General features: G+C 39.9%; 1 long non-coding RNA gene across 1 annotated transcript in view; it reads left to right on the top strand.

Annotated features, from left to right (window-relative positions):
- The window catches only part of LOC132210562 (uncharacterized), a 44995-nt gene extending 29252 nt beyond the window's left edge, over positions 1-15743 (top strand). Inside the window, exon 3 of the long non-coding RNA XR_009446696.1 lies at positions 15129-15743. This is a non-coding gene — a long non-coding RNA (uncharacterized LOC132210562). The remainder of the gene's footprint in view (positions 1-15128) is intronic.
- The last annotated feature ends 1663 nt before the right edge of the window (positions 15744-17406 follow it).

Here is a 17406-nt window from a genome sequence, read left to right as displayed (position 1 = left end):
AGACCCAATACATCAAGCACAATGCTGTACCCCTAAAGCGGGAGGTCTTGGAGTTTGGGAAGAGCCAAAAATTAGGGGCAGGTGGCATTTCCAAACCCACCTATCACCATCTGAACAGGAAAACTCAGTCAAACTCCCGAAGCCATGATTAATTGAGATTTTTAAGTGGCAAGTTAAAAACCTCTTAGGGGTCTTAGGCAGGCATTTTGGGTGTGCAGCATTACGGGGGTTGGGGGAGTGGGGGTGCGGTTGGTACTGGATCTCCCTTAATGATTCATGCCTGATCAAGTGAGTGAACATTGGGCAGGGTGGTGCTGACTTGAGTCTCTCCCTGTCCTGCTCCCCACTGAAAATTTTAACTCACCACTAACCCCCATTCCCCGATTGACATACCTAGTCTTGGGTCCTGCACAGTTCTGTGGCTGAAAGGATTGGGGAGGGGTGGGTGTACTTTCTTCAGCGTTCCTGGCTGCCTCCTTGATGCTCAAGATATCCAGCCAGAATTGCTGGCTATGACTTAGCCCAGAGTCACCATTTCTCTCTCCCTCCATACACAACAGGATTGTGGTTCTGTGTTTTTCCTGGGAGAGGCAGCAGAGGTCTCTCTCAACTCTCCAGCCTAATGCCTCAACAAATTCCACTAACTCTGATAATCTGTGCCAATAATATGCAATATTTAAGCTTGCAAATACACAAATGTATAATGCTAATTGGCTCAGATTAATCTGTATAGATATTTGATCTAAATTCAATCAACTCTGGCATTAAGTAACTAGTTTAGTGGCATATTTACAACAGGTAGACTAAGAAACATGTCTTGTTTAAATTTTCACATGATCCACTTTTTTTTTTTGCTGATTTCATAAATTTACCATGGTATGGTAAATTTAACAGTTTACCTTTTTTGTCCCTACTGCTATGAGACGCAAATGCACAATCCATTAGCCATAGAAATGTACAGCATGGAAACTTCAGTCCAATTCATTCACTGCAAGTTAGTACATAGTATGAAGTGCTTCCAAATGCTTCAGTGTTACAAGAATGCTACATAAATACATGGACCTCTTTTTTTTTAATTACTATGCACATTTCCAAAGACTCTGAATGGTACATTGAATTTTAATTAATTTACTTGAGACTGCCCAAAATAGTGGGTCAAATGGGAACACTATGGAAAAGATCAATTGTTTAAAATATATTTCTTCCTAGGTTCCAGAATTGATTTTATCCTTCCCTACATCGCCAAATATTTGAAGCCCCTCAACAACCTAAGGCTGTTTAAAAGCAAGGTTGACACCATTTACTGGAGAGACTAGAAAGTAAAGGTTATTTCACACTCTTTACAGGATTGGCTTTGCCCTGAACTTTCGGCTTGGCCACTTACCAACCCTCCCAATATGACAATTGGTGGATATCCAAAAGGAAATTTACACCGATTCTGAGAATATGATCTCTAATGGATGCTTGTTTTAGATAATGTTTTATTTCTGTATTGTCTATTGTCAGTAGTTTTAGATGTTTGGAATTTTTTTGATTCATCTAGCTCCATTACAAGTTTCAACATCAATTTGCATTTATTAGTTTACTTGGCAACATACTGGCTTTGGAACAAAAATGTTTTAATCTACATCTGACAGCCAGTGTCCTTCATAGCATATAGTAGTTACTTTCTTCTGAACAGATATGATCAAATATAATGTTTTGGGTAATGTATTCTTTTTCAGATGCTTTGGATTCATTTTAGGGACTGAAATGTTTGATTGACACTCTAGTTTCGTTTTAATTGTCTCCCATTGCAAAAAAGCCATTTGGCTATATATAAACACCCTCTGAAAGGTGAATTTGGGGTTAACAGGGGTGGTTAAACTGACAAATGTGATATGTGACTCCAACCTGTTGTATATGCTTCCATTGTCCTACATTCATTCCTGGGGGGCAGGGCCTGGGTAATGAAAGAAGCAAAAGCTGTTAGCTTCACAAAATAAGTGGCTTTTCCAGCACTTCCAGGGAGCCAGTAGAAGCAGAAGTTTTCCCTCCCCTTTCCCAAAAAGGCTTCATAAAAATCATGTTTATGATGCAGGAATAGGCTATGCAGGCCGTCAAGCCTGCTCCACCATTCACGGTTAACTTGATTTTGTGTGACCTTGTCTCTACTTTTTAAGCCTGCTTAAATGGTTTCTGGGCTTGCAGTCTGGTCAGGATGGTCCAATCTCATTTACAGAGCATCAATACTAAACAGAAGACTGCAGTTACCAATGATTTAAACCCAAGTCAACTGGTGTAGAGAACAGGTGCCATGGGCTGACTCGGAGTATCAGCGGAATTGTCATGTCCCATTGCCCAACTGCAAATTGAGTGGCCTCCAAGTAAGGTGCTTCACTGTGTGCTCAGAGTAGCTGCTCAGCAAATGAATGGAATCAACTGCACCAGTGAAACAAAACAAAGCAAATTTAAAAGATTCCAGAGAAGTGGGCGAGTGAAGACAGACGGTGAGGATGACTGAGAGGAGCAGGGGAGAAAAATACTCTCTGGAAGACAGACTAATAGAGCTACATTCATTGGAGCTGATTTGGAACTGGTTCATGCTCCACTATGGACAAAGGAACTAGTTGTTTTAGAAGTTACTGATAAGTGGTCAGGGTCTTTCCTCTTAAAATTTAACATGGTACACAAATTGGTAGTAAGGTGAATAAAATGAGGAAAAAGCAGTGAGTCAATAATTAAATATTAGTACTTCAGGTGATGTGAAGCTGCCAAAGCTGCAGCTTGTGGGAACTCACGGATACCATTGTGATCAGGACAGGCATGTCTGTGGCAAGTGTTTGAAGTTTAAGCAGCATCAGTTCAGAGGTCACAAGAAGGAGGCTAAACTACAGACACTGCAATGTATTAAAGAGAAGGAAGCACGACCTGGTTTGTTTTGTATGTCACATCATTTTGGTTTGGTTGGGCAAGTATAGGAGGGTGTGACTGTGCACGATGCAGGTAGAGGGACCTAGTGGGCAATAGTGTTAGCTCTGCAATTGCCCGATTTGGGTTTGAGATCCTCTTGTTTTGTTTGAGTAAGTGTAGAAGCTGTAGGGTGGATGTGTAAACTGATCATTGGCTTCGTGTACTGTGAAGCATTCAAGTGGTGGAATGTGACAAGGATTGTAGTTTAGTAGTAGCTGCTGATACCATTAATGAGGTGAAACTGCACCATTCTCGGCAAAACTTAAGAGTCTAAACAGCTGTGTTGTCCCAAACCTAGGCTCTGAGCAGACATTTGTTCAGGGATGGAAAGGAACTTGCAGTAGGAAAGGGAGGATCCAATGATCATGGTCCATACAGGAACCAAAGGTTCTGTTTAAAGAGAACGTTAAACCAGACCCACAATTAAGAAGCCAAACATGAAAGAGAATAATCTCTGGATCATTAAATGAGCCATGTCCAAATTGGCATAAGGCGCACAAAAATTAGAAACCTGAAAATGTGGATCGAAGACTGATGTAGGAAGTGTTGCTCATGGTCACTGTCACCAGTATTAGGGGAAAATGGGGCTGTACCACTGGGGTGACCTGCACCTAAACCATGTTGAGGCTAGTGTTCTTGTAAACTGCATAAATAGGGAAGTGGAGAGGGCTCTTAAACTAAATTGTCAGGCCATTTTCCAAATGTGGAAAGATGTAATATCAAAGGGCATAAACGAGGTGAGAGAGGAAAATAATAATATGGGAATTGAGGACCTGGGAAGGGGGAAGCATAGGAGTACACTAACAGTCAACAGTAGATATTGGAAAGGTAGCAAAAAGATAAATCTAGAGGCTGTATATCTGAATGCGTGATGAATTCAGATACAAAGTAAGCAAATTGATTAGTCCGCGTTAAAGTAAGGAACATTGCGTACTACAGATAAAGGGGAGTTTGCAGTTTTGTGATACTTGGATTTGCAGAAAGCATTTGATAAGCTGTCACATCAAAGTTATTATGGCAAATAAAAGCTCCTGCTGTAGTGGGTAATGTATTGGCATGAATAGTAAATTGACTGGCAAAAAACAATATACATAAATGGATCTTTGGCAGATGTGATCAGTGGAGAGCTGCAGGCGTCGGTGGTGGGGCCTAAACCTCTTACCATTTTCATCAATAACTTGAGTGATCAAATACATGGTAGCTAAATTTTCAGAAAAAAGATAGCTAGGCAAGTACATGATGAAGATAACACAATGTTGCAGACAGATGGATTGATTTGAGTGGACAAAAAGAATGGGAAATGGAGTATAATATCAGAAAATGCAGTGGTCTACTTTGATAGGAAGAGTGAAAAAGCAGCATGTTACTTAGCGTGATTGTAGAATTTTGAGATGGATTTTGGTGTTCTCGTGCATGAGTCACGAAGCATTACTCTGCAGATATAGCACAATCCAGAAGGGTAACGGATGATAACCTTTTTTATCATGGGAGGAATTGAACATTTTTAAAGCAAAGAGTGTTCTGCCTCAGTAATTCAGTGGTAAGACCACATTTCAAATACTGTGTGCGCCATTCTGGTTACATAACTTACATCCTTCTTTAAAAATTACAGACAATAGGTGCTGGAGCAGGCCATTTGGCCCTTCGAGCCAGCATCACCATTCATTATGATCATGGCTGATCATCCACAATCAGTATCCTGTTCCTGCCTTATCCCCATAACCCTTGATTCCGCTATCTGTAAGAGCTCTATCTCTTTCTTGGAAGTATCCAGAGAGTTGGCCTCTACTGCCTTCTGGGGCAGAGCATTCAATGTATCCACCACTCTCTGGGTGAAGTAGGTTTTTCCTCAACTCTGTTCTAAATGGCCTATCCCTTATTTTTAAACTGTGTCCTCTGGTTCTGGACTCGCCCATCAGCGGAAACATGCTTCCTGCCTCCAGTGTGTCCAATCCCTTAATCTTATATGCCTCAATCAGATCGCCTCTCATCCTTCTAATCTCCAGTGTATACAAGCCCAGTCGCTCCAATCTTTCAACATATGATAGTCCCGCCATTCCAGAAATTGACCCTGTGAACCTACGTTGCACTCCCTCAATAGCAAGAATGTCCTTCCTCAAATCTGGAGACCAAAACTGCACACAATACTCCAGGTGCGGTCTCACCAGCTGCAGAAGGACCTCTTTGCTCCTGTATTCAATTCCTCTTGTTATGAAGGCCAGCATGCTATTAGCTTTCTTCGCTGCCTGCTGTACCTGCATGCTTGCTTTCATTGACTGACGTACAAGAACACCTAGATCTCGTTGTACTTGCCCTTTTACCTAACGACTCCATTGAGATAGTAATCTGTCTTCCTGTTCTTGCCACCAAAGTGTATAACCACACATTTATCCACATTAAACTGCATCTGCCATGCATTTGTTCACTCACCTAGCCCGTCCAAGTCATCCTGTATTCTCATAACATCCTCCTCACATTTCACACTGCCAACCAACTTTGTCATCAGCAAATTTGCTAATATTACTTTTAATGCCTTCGTCTATATCATTAATATATATTGTATATAGCGGCGGTCCCAACACCGAACCTTGTGGTACCCCACTGGTCACTGCCTGCCATTCTGAAAGGGACCTGTTTATCTCTACTCTTTTTGCTTCCTGTCAGCCAGCCAATTTTCAATCCAACTCCAGTATTTTGCCCCTAATACCATGCGCCCTAATTTTGTTCACCAATCTCCTATGTGGGGCTTTATCAAAGGCTTTCTGAAAGTCCATTGGAGGCAGCTTAGAGGAGGTTTACTATATTGATGCCTGAAATGAGAGGATTGTCTTAAGAGGAAAGGTTGAACAAGCTGGGCTTCTAGCACCAGAGTTTGGAAGATGGAGGAACGATTTGAATTGTATAAAGATTCTGAATGACCTTCAAGTATCTGTGAAAAGGAAAATTTCTCCTTTTTAAGGTTAAGGGGCATCTTTTTCCGGACCAATGAGTGGAGTTTTTTCCTCTAACGGATGGTGTATCTTTGAACCAGTCTATCTCAAAAGGCAGTAGAGGTAGGATGATTGAATAATTTTATACACCAGTTGATACAGTCTTGTTTAGACCAGGAAATCAATTAGTTATTAAACTTGAGAGGGTGCAGAAAAGACCTACAAGGACGTTGCTGGGACTGGAGGGTTTGAGTTATATGGAGAAACTGAATAGGCTGGGCTTTTTTCTCTGGCGTGTCAGAGACTGAGTGTTGACCTTCATGGAGGCTTAAATCATAAGGGGCATGAATAGGATAAATAGCCAAAGTCTCTTCCTAGGGTAGGCAAGTCCAAAACAAGAGGTCATAGGTTTACAGTGAGGGGGTAAAGATTTTAAAAGGGACCTGAGGGGTAACTATTTTTATCTCAAGCAGAAGGTGGTACATATGGAGCAAACTGTCAAAGGAATTGGAGGTAGGTACAATTTACAGGATTTTAAAAGGTACCTGGGTAGGTACATAAACAGGAAGGGTTTGGAGGCTTATGGGCCAAATGCTGGCAAATGGGTCTAGGTCAGATTGGGGTGTCTAGTTGGTGCAAACTAGTGGGACTAGTCTGTTTCCATGCTGTATGACTCTGTGTGACTCTTTAGATGGGAATGTGGAATTCAAAACTGATCAGTCATGACCTTTATTGAATGGCAGAGCTGGCTTGAAAGGCCAAATAGTCTACTTGTGCTCCTACTTCATTTGTATGCTTGTATAGAATTCTTTTGGCAAGATGTCAGCACCATGTGAATAGGATTGACAGACCACTTTCAGCTAGTCAATTTTCTTTTGTGCAAAATAGTCATGATTGACATGAAACTTGACAGGCCAAATATTGTTATGGCTTCCCGGTGAGGGACCTGGCTCACTAAAAGCAGACTACAATTGTTACATCTTCATCTGACAAATGAAGAGTTCAGCAGAAAGCAAGGATTTGCTTATAGGTGCTCCTGTGCTCTCAGCCATAAACCTCCAGGGAATGGCTCAGCATGTGTTCTCAATCCATCTCTCAACTCAGACAGGGACAGTTAATCTCATGAGTGCACTAATTTCCAATGCTATACCCAAAGCAAAAACAAAACGGAATATACTGCCCACAATACCTCCCATTTCTGCATAGAAAGGAGAAGTATAATGTGCTGAGTAGTTCAAAGCAAACCTCATTGTGATGGAAGAACACAGCAGGCCAAGCAGCATCTTGGGAGCACAAAAGCTGATGTTTCAGGCCTAGACCCTTTCTGATGAAGGGTCTAGGCCTGAAACATCAGCTTTTGTGCTCCTAAGATGCTGCTTGACCTGCTGTGTTCATCCAGCTTCACACTTATCTCGGATTTTCCAGCACCTGCAGTTCCCATTATCTCTGATCATTGTGATGGAATCTGTCATTGCAACTAGGCAGCTTGCTCTCACTAATTCCAAGAGAAATCCAAGTGAGAGGATATTGTGAGCACAAAGAGCTGCATGAAGTCCAAAAGACTGTTAAGTAATGCACCAAACACTACAATTCTACAATAGTATCTAGGCTTCCACCAATATGAAATGCACAATACTTGATTGAAGCATTAGAGGGCATTGAAGATTGGCACAGGATAATAGAACCAGTGCACGCATGATGGACCAAATGGTCTGCTTCTGCACCATAACCATTGTGATTCTCATGGGGGCGTATAGGAAAGGATCAAAGATGCCCTTCATCCATTAGGAGAGAAAATAATTGTTTTAAAAATAAAAAAGGCAAAGAAGGTCTTCACTTACTGCAATAATCAGTGTTCCATCCATCTCTCTGCCCATCTAGAGAGTATTCTGTCTAGAATAAAGTCACTGAGGAAGTATTAGACACCATTTTAAGCCCTCCTTTTATGAAAGAGCTGGCTTTTGAACCCATGGTGGAGAGCTTAGCAAAGTTATTGACTACCCTAACTTCTGCATATAACCCGACATTTTCCTAGCTATCATCCGTTCTGAAAACAGGTCAATGGACTTCTCTTGGGCAAATCTCACCTGAACTCCTCAAACACAGGACACTGAGTTCTTCTGCAGCATATACCTGAACATCCCTGCCTCCACTAGAGGAAAAGAGCTGTGCCCAAGGATGTGCAATTATTGAACTATAGAAATCCTTTTTAGCTGCACTGCAAGGTCATCATTATAAGGTTGTGTCCTGGTATTATCACGGTTTAACGCTTTTCTTTGCTACTGTCCAATGCCTCCAGGGTTTTTTGTATAGGGTAAGAACCAAAAGAACTGTGGATGCTGTAAATCCAGAACAAAAACAAAGTTGCTTGAAAAGCTCAGCAGGTCTGACAGCATCTGTGGAGGACAAAACAGTTAACGTTTCAGATCTGGTGACCTTTCCTCAGAACTCCGATTTCTCCACTTCACTGTGAGGTCCTGTCTTCTCCATCTATTTCACACTTGAAACTCCTTTCATTGGTCTATCTACTTTTAAATTTTCAGGGGTGATCATCAAGAATCTGTAATGGGTGTTGTAGGAAAAACACACTAGCTATTCAAACCCCATGAGCTGCAATGGAATAAAGTGACTATTTAATCTGTTTTCCTTGAGTGTGGAATGTGAACTGTCAAGTCACTAGTTCCTGCCAATCAACTCCCTCTTTCTTTCTTTTGTAGTGATTGGAGCCAGGGTGAGGTGGCTCTCATTGACTGGAAACCCTTGATTGAAGTTGTTAGCCTGGACTAATCAGGGAGCTCTGGCTCACAACAGATATAAATGTTAGATTCAGAGTTTCCAGATTTTAGGGATTGGCTCTGAGCTGACTGGTCAGATACCATGCACATGTAAATGAAGGGTGAATTGGCGACAGGATACCAGCCTCTAGGCAGTCATCTCATTTTGAAACAGCCTTGCTCTCTAACGTTAAAATGTAAATACTTGAGAGTCATGTTAAAAACCCTTGAATGTTGGAATTGCCTGAAAATTTTGATAATTCTGATTTTATATTTGCATTATATAGTGTTTTGGGTTTTTCTTTTGAAAAGGGGAAAGAAGACTAGAACAAAACTAACCAGGCTTTAATATTTCTGGTTTTGCTCTATACTACTGACTAGTCCTATGTGGCATTAATTATCTTTCAACTTCCCTCCTAATATTTCATCAACTTATACCTTCTGAGAATGGAATTCAAGAATGTTCAATAGATAAAATGTAAAGAACAAGTAGAGAAATGCATTGGAGATGTGCACTTTTTTAATGTGAGTTTGCTGACAGAACTGGTGGGATTGACTGGCAGGATTGAGACTGATGACAGCAGCTTGTGCACATAGATGAACTTCAAAATGACAGACCACTCCAAATAACAGTAGAACCTGAATGTCAGAGTATTCTGATATTGGGTGCAGTCCAAGTGAAATGCTGTTGTTTTTCAAATGCAGTCATTTGGAAACATAGACTTATCAAAAGAACTATTATACCTAAACCCATAACAAATTCATGCAGAGGGAGCTCTTCTAACACTCCATCGTGTGACAGGTAATTGCCTATTATTAGGTCTGCAAGTAAGCAGTTGATCTAACTGTAGTTTTGGCCCTTATCCAGCTTGCTTAGCTGCTGTGAAAACTGTTCCTCACGAATCCATTGAACACAGTAAAGTTTGATCATTTTTATATGATTTAATTATAAAATATGAAGGAAATTGAACTAAAGTGACTTTCACTTGTATGCCAAGACTCTAGTTCTTCAGGGGATAATGTGCATTGAACTCAAATCAAAATGACATGCATTCCACTTTATGGAAAATAAATGTTTCCAGATCTCTGGCTAGCAGGGATATGTTTCAAACAACACGTCTCCAACACTGGCAACTTGTTAACAGAATGATTCACGTTCAGCTGTGCTGTCCATCATTCTCTGCTTTCTATAAAGGCATTCTGAAAAGCCCAAAGTGCCCTGCATTAACACAAACGTGTGTAAGCGAAAATATAAAGCACTTTCATCTTACGTTGTTCTTGGACACAGACACCTGTTGGAGCCCTAATGGGGTTCTAGTCATTAATATGACTTTATAGACTAAATTTGTCTTTGTAACATCCGATTTTATTTAATTCTTTCAGCTACCCTGATAGTCAATCCCAAAAGGTGTTACATACTGCTGATTGAGCGATTCCCAGTTGAGGAAACAAATGGGTCATTGCAATTAGCTTCAGCACCTCCTAGGCTAAGGAAGGAGAGAAAGAAAATACCTATCTTTCTCATTTTTCTAATTGTTTTTCTAATTGCTGGAAAGGGAGCAGATTTGAGATTTGAGCTGAAGTCTCAATGATAATACTTATCAATATTAGGTAACTCTCCCTCCTCTCCCTCCTCTCCCTCCTCTCCCTCCTCTCCCTCCTCTCCCTCCTCTCCCTCCTCTCCCTCCTCTCCCTCCTCTCCCTCCTCTCCCTCCTCTCCCTCCTCTCCCTCCTCTCCCTCCTCTCCCTCCTCTCCCTCCTCTCCCTCCTCTCCCTCTCTGTGTAAAGGATGCTCTTGTGGCATGTGGTAGTCTGGGGATAGGAGCACTAAGAGGTCTAGTTTCAAGTTCCACCTGCTACAGATGTGTGTAGTAACATCCCTGAACAGGTTGATTAGAAAACATCTGTAAATAATATGCATTTAAGTACGGAGTGGAGGGCTAACAGCACCTAAAGAAGCCATTTACCTATTAAGAGTACTTTCAAGAAAAGGGGAGAAAATCAGTGTTACACAGCAACATTTGTCGGGAAAATAGGCCCGAAATGTAACAAGTCAGAAAACCAAATTATAAAGGAGAAATAGTGAATTTTGCTGAAGGCTGGTCATGAAACTTTAACAATCCTTGCTAAATTTTTAATAGCATTAAATATATTGTTACAAGAAGATATTCAATATTCATAGTTTTATTTATGTTTATTTTTCTTGCTCTCAAGTGCATGTCAAGCAATCCATAGCACTGTCAGTCACGTGATACCACCAACATGGCCCTACGTGACAGAGTGACTGGGAATCTAGCTTTGACTAATTGACACTATTTTGTTCAGTGTTGGTAGGCTGTTTCTCTAAACACATGCTTGCAGGAAATCTCAAAGTTCCATTCACAAATATTTCAATACCTAAGATAACAAAACTTATTGATAGAACACATTAGTTTTACAGTGCACTGAAACCTGATCAATATCATAATTTCAAAACACCAGACAATTTTCTGTTAATTTGTTTAAATTGTATGCACTGTTGTAATAACAGCTGTTTTAATGTCATAAATAGATCCCAACGTGCTACCATTAACTTGCAAACAAAAAAACACTCAACCCTTTAGAGGCAAGCAGTTTTATCACTTTTCTTTTGTATTGAAACAATGTTAGCATGTGTATAGCTCGGACCAAATTTTTACTCAACGTTTAACCCTCAACCACACCCCCCCCCCCCCCCCCGCTTATTTGTTACCTACAAATGTTAATTTTGCCCTGTTTTACGATCAGCTATAGTTTGTTTAATTTTCCTTCCTTCCTTCGATTAAATTGCCTGTTAACTTTAGCCCTGCGTGTCTCTCTATGTTCCCTACTTAGAATACCTAGAATCTATCTGATTAGCAAACAGGAGTTTGAACTTTAATAGCTTGCTGTTGTTTGAGTTGGAGCTGTTGCTAGCGCTGCTGGTTTTACTCTCCGTGCACAAGTGCTGTCTTCCCACATGGCTTTGGAAAGTGCCCAAACTACAGGGTAACAATACCAGCTATCACAACAACATGTCTAAGACAAAACAAACTGGCCAAATTGAAGCTCAGCAGCTGCCAGCTGCCAATTTGGCGTCCATACCAAATGGGCTGGCCCTTTTTTACAAAAAAAATCTAGCTAAATTCCTTAAATGAACCCTGAGTATTTGAACTGTTCAAAAAATTGCAATTTGGGAACTTGTTGTTAGTTGGCCCAGACTGATTAAATACACTTCAATTTTCAGAGTTAAAAATTTATATTGGCCAAAGCATGAAAACTGGAAAGCCAATGACAAGCTACATTATAAACACTGATAATATCAGAGATAACGGGAACTGCAGACGCTGGAGAATTCCAAGACAACAAAATGTGAGGCTGGATGAACACAGCAGGCCAAGCAGCATCTCAGGAGCACAAAAGCTGACGTTTCGGGCCTAGACCCTTCATCAGAGAGGGGGATGGGGAAAGGGAACTGGAATAAATAGGGAGAGAGGGGGAGGCGGACCGAAGATGGAACACTGCCTTTCCACTTAAAGTGCATAGGTACAAATTCAGTCAGAAATGAAGAAATTATTTTCTGTTTACAGGAATGGGAACCATCATGAGTTTGTAATTTTCCAAATAAGGAAAAATCTATCACCTGCAACTAAATGACTGACTGACTGACTGCTTTGGTGGGGAAAAACACCTGTGTTTGTAATTAATGAAATTATATATGCATACCTGGAAAGTGCATGTTTCAGATTATTATTCTATTATCTTTTATAAATCCAGCCCAGGTGAAAGCAATGACACTTCCTCCTGATAATCTCTTAGGGATGGACTCTTGTGCAGTGCTACTGTCCCTACATCTTGACCAAGGGGCCTGGGTTCATGTCCTACCCACTCTGGAGATGTGTAATAACATCTGAGTAGGTTGATTTTAAAACAGGTGGTTAATTTAAAGAAAAAGAATCTCCTATTAGATTATGGTGCAGTGTTGTACTGGGAGACATTGGAGGGAGGTTACAGGACCAAGCCTTCTAATGCATTGTGACTTCTCAGTATCTACTCCGCTGCCCTAAGGAACAAATTCTGAATATAGTTTTTCTTATTTAATTATCAACTTCAAAGCATAAATTAAATGCCATTAAAATTAAATTTAAACATTTGAGGGAGAAAGTGAGAAGAATGAATGTATTTGAATTTGTGAATAAATACAGATTTATGAATACATTGAACTATAGACTTGGTTGCACATTGTTTTAATAATCGGTATTATATGCCAGACAGACTAGAAGACTACATCACAGCAGCCAGCTGTAGACTATTCTAATAAGATAACAATGTTTTGAGGATAAATTTGCATTTCTATTTCGTCATCCTGATTGAAGGCCAAATATTATTTCTCTTTTTTTCCTCCCTCTTCTTCGTTCTATATATTTTTTTGTCTTCTATTTTTCTCTTGGCATGATCTCTCCTCTCAGCTGAGACAATAACTTGTTCCCATGACCAAACTGAATGCTGTTCTTTGATTAGTAGGTGGGAAAGCTGATACAGGTGGTGTGTGCCAGACTAATTTAATTTTTGCTGACTTTGATATCATGATTGAGCACCTTGCTAAACAAGAGTGTTTTCCCTCAAGCAGGTTTGGAAATGGTGAAATGTGAGTGGTTGAATCAATCAAAGTTAACACCGGCAACCCTATCTTCAACTCAAGACCATTTTGGATTAGAGTCAAGCACTTGACTGCTTGCTTTGCCAGAGCAAAAATTGATCTTGGTTTGCGGAGGAACTGGTGACATACTTTGAGTCAGTCCTATGCTGCTTGCTATTTTGTTATATTCACGTTAACCCTTGGTTTTCAGAAAATGCTCCACAGCTTTCAAAATTTCTGGTATGTCATTACTTTGGAATTTTTGGAGTGTCTTTCATCGAGTAGCCATGAAATTCATACAGGCTAATCAACTGTGTTTATCTCTGCATTGAAAAATCAGATCTAAAATCAATGTTTGGAAATATTTACAATAAAAAGTCACGCCACCAGAATCTGCATTTTTAATAGCATCTCCATGCTTTTACTTCAATTTTGTGCCTCAATATGGTGGGCACTTCATGGTAGATCTTCATCTTCCATAATGGGATGGTAATTTGGCAGATCACTTACTTTTTTTATATATTGTAAGGGTGGGTTTAAAGATCAAGGTGGCATCTGTTTTTAAAAAATAAGGAAGATTCACTGCTAAGCAATGAAGATAAAATTCAATCCCAGTACTGAAAATGTTCACCACTATTTCTTTTTAAATAAGAAAATGTAATTGTATCTCGAGCCTTGATGCTTTCTGTCTTGTTTGACCTTTTTTCTGTTAAAATGCATCAACCCCATATAAATGGAAATAAGGACCACTGACTGTTATACCTACTTAGCCTTAAAGAAAAGGTTTTTGCAGTCTTATTGAATAGAGTCAATGGGAAGTATTATTATAATAATAATTACCCTTAGGCAGATCCAAGACTCCAAACATTGCTAATTGAAAGGACAGTGCCACTCAAAAGCTGATTTCAGGCTATGTGGCATAGTTAAATAACGAATGCATTCTCTATCTCAGCCAGGGTCAGATGTTTGCATGCAGGGAGATAGGGGAAACCAGTCCGGAGAGTCAACTAGCTAAAATAAAAGAGCAGCAGATTTCAAAGATGGGCGGACGTGGGAGGAGAGGAGCAGCTTGGAAGCTAGGCAACAGGCTGCATGCAAGCTTATGTTCCTGGTTTTCAAGTTGTGGTGGATAAACTTTACTTACAGAATAGTTCGATTGTGGAAGTTTTCTAGTTGAAGCAAATACATAGGTATATTTAAACGAAAGCTAGTTGAATGCAAGTGGGAGGAAAACATACAGGAAATGCATGGTAGGTTGGATGTATCCAAATGAGAATGTGGAGCATAAACATTGGAGTAGGTCGATTTGAGTCAATTGTCTTATTTCTGCGCTGTAAAGTTCTACACTATTTCATGCATCCTTTAGGAAAAATGAGGAACTTGGCAAGCTGAACTATTTCTCTATTGCGCAGCATTGCCAGACGCCTGGGGACAACATTTTTTTTAAAATTGGAGTTCGTTTGCTAGCAAGGTGAGACTTTAACCATCTCCTAAGTGTCTTTTGGGAATATGGTAGTGAGCCCTCTTCATGAACTACAGCAGTTCATCTGGTGTGTCTACACCCAAAGTGTTGGGGACGGAGTTCCTGGATTTTGCTTTCATCAGCCAAAGAATAGTGAATGGTTCCCACACATCAGCTGCTTTTTAATCCTTTTGTAGGTGGTAGAGGTCAGATGTTTGGAAAACATGTTGAAAGAAACTCTGACCATCTTGCCAAGCAGGAAATGCAGTGAGACACAGCAAACCCAGACCCAAAGAATGAAATTGAATATAAACTTTGAAACCACCCCCTATAACTTAATTCATGCAAATTTGTCTTGTGATTTTGTTTTTCAGGTATCTCTGAAATTCTCTTTCCTTCCAAGTTCATATCTACCTTTGAAACCTCAAGATCACCCAGACTGCCCCGAGAAACAGAGCACCCAAGCCTCACCATAGCAATGTCTCCATTTGCAAGCGTCTTTAATGTCTACAATGAAGACAGATGTATCCCAGAAGTGAAAAGGAACAGGACCTTGTTTGCTTAGCTGACCTGTGACCTTGTCAGACTCTCCCTGCACAGTGCAGCATGTGATTTGGGGGCCTGTCCACAGCAATTTTTATCTTAACACAACACAGCTGTCTCCTTTGGGAGAGCACATCTATCTCAGGGTGTTTAATGAAAAATAAACATGCAAAAAAAGTTGTGCTGATAGCTATGTATTAAATTTGGGAAAACAAATTGTTCTGTAGGGCCAAGGAAGATTCTAATTCTTCATAAGATATTCTGTAAATACTTTAATTTTTGTTACTAAATTATAAATTTATGCTTAGCTCTCTGGAGCAGTACATTTCTGTAGCTTGTGGTATAAGCTGTTCTGTCTATTCTTATAAAAATTGTGTGCTAATTAATCCTAATTATTGTAAAAAAAAAGCTTAGAAATAATTGTTAAAATAAAATGCTTCACTTTATTATATTAAGGGGTTGTGCTGCTAATATATTGTCATTGAATGGGAGGCTCCCAAATCCTGTGAAAATAAAGTAAGAATATAATTATTTACGAAAACGAATGAAAGCCTCGGTGCCTGATTGCATATATCCTGAATTTTTTTTCTTTCTTTTTAACTTTCCTTCATCAATTGTTAGGTATTCTCGCAGCATATTCTAGGGGCTTTTCACATTCCAGCAATTATTCCTCTGTGCTGGACAGAATTGACAACAGTCCAGAGTTTCAGGATTTTATTTTGTTTTAAGAGTGATGAATGTGTGTGGACCAGTGAATCACAGGTTGTACAGATCAGGTTACCAGTTTCCATTCACGTATGTCTGTTAACCACTGTCAAAGGTCAGAACAAAAGAGGGGAAACTATCATCCCCTTCTGTTTAGGCTACAAGAGATGACAGTTCACAAGTGGCCAAAAAAAAGCTTGATAACAAGGATACAACTTTGTCCAAAGCAATTATAACACAAAGGCATGCTGATAGGCTAAATTTAATTCCAGGTTATAAAGGATCATGTTCCAGCAACTGCGCTCCTTTGTATATGATCTGAGAGAGACAGAGGAAAAAAATGTTCATCTAATTCTAGCTGTATTTGATTCCAGGTCGCCAGATTAAAGGCAAATTATCTGACGTAGTCTCAGCTGCTCAAATGGTATATTTATTTGTGGACACTTTAATTACCCTCCCACCCATGATCCACCAACTCCTCACCCCCTCCCCTCATTAAAATGAAGTGGAAGATTTAGCCATTAACTTCAGAAATTTATAATAATCTCTTAAATGTAAAATTCCCCTGCCCTGGCATCCTGTGGTACCAGCCTGGCATCTGGCAATGCTGTGCGATATAGAAATAGTTCAACTTGCCAATTTCCTCATTTTTCCAAAAGTATGCATGAAATAGTGTAGAAATTTACAGCACAGAAATAAGACAATTGTCTCAATGGACCTACTCCAATGTTTATGCTCCATATTCTCATTCTACCTACCATGCATTTCCTGTATATTTTTTTTCTCCCACTTGCATTTAACTAGCTTTTGTTTAAATATATCTATCAAGCCACCGCCTACTCTTAAATTCCATTGGATACTAGAATGGTAGCTGTTTAATTGAGTTTGGTCAATTTTCTGTTGGGCCCAATTTCTCCAGCTGTAGATCAATTTAGGATGTCAATTTTGGGCATAGCTGGTTGGCCGCATGGTCCACCTGTGCTTACCCTGCAAAGTGAAAGTGCCTCAAAAATTTGAACAACCGGTCAACCGAACCATTTTACACTGCTACTATGCTGTGGTGTACCTACTTGATTATTTTCCTTCGTGGTCTGACTGTTCTGAGAACTGGTTTCTCTTTCTTTTGATCTGATTTTATTTGATTTAATTTGTTGTACTTAAATGTACCTAAGTACAGTGAAAAGTTTCGTTTTTAGGCCATTACAGGTTGATCATTTGCTTAGACAGATCAAGGCAAACAAGGCTACAGCTGCGCAAGAGGTACGCAAAGCAAGATCACCATTATTCAAAGTAAGAGAGTTCATTCAGCAATCTAATAACAGCAAGGAAGAAGCTACTCTTGAACCTGTTGGTGCGTGTGTTCAAGCTTCAGTATCTTCTGCCTGAAAGAGGAGGTTGTAAGAG

The sequence above is a fragment of the Stegostoma tigrinum genome, chromosome 15 (genome assembly GCF_030684315.1).
Source record: "Stegostoma tigrinum isolate sSteTig4 chromosome 15, sSteTig4.hap1, whole genome shotgun sequence".
NCBI lineage: Eukaryota > Metazoa > Chordata > Chondrichthyes > Orectolobiformes > Stegostomatidae > Stegostoma > Stegostoma tigrinum.
The sequence above is the reverse complement of the archived record's forward strand: the minus strand, read 5'-3'. Positions and strand labels throughout refer to the sequence as shown.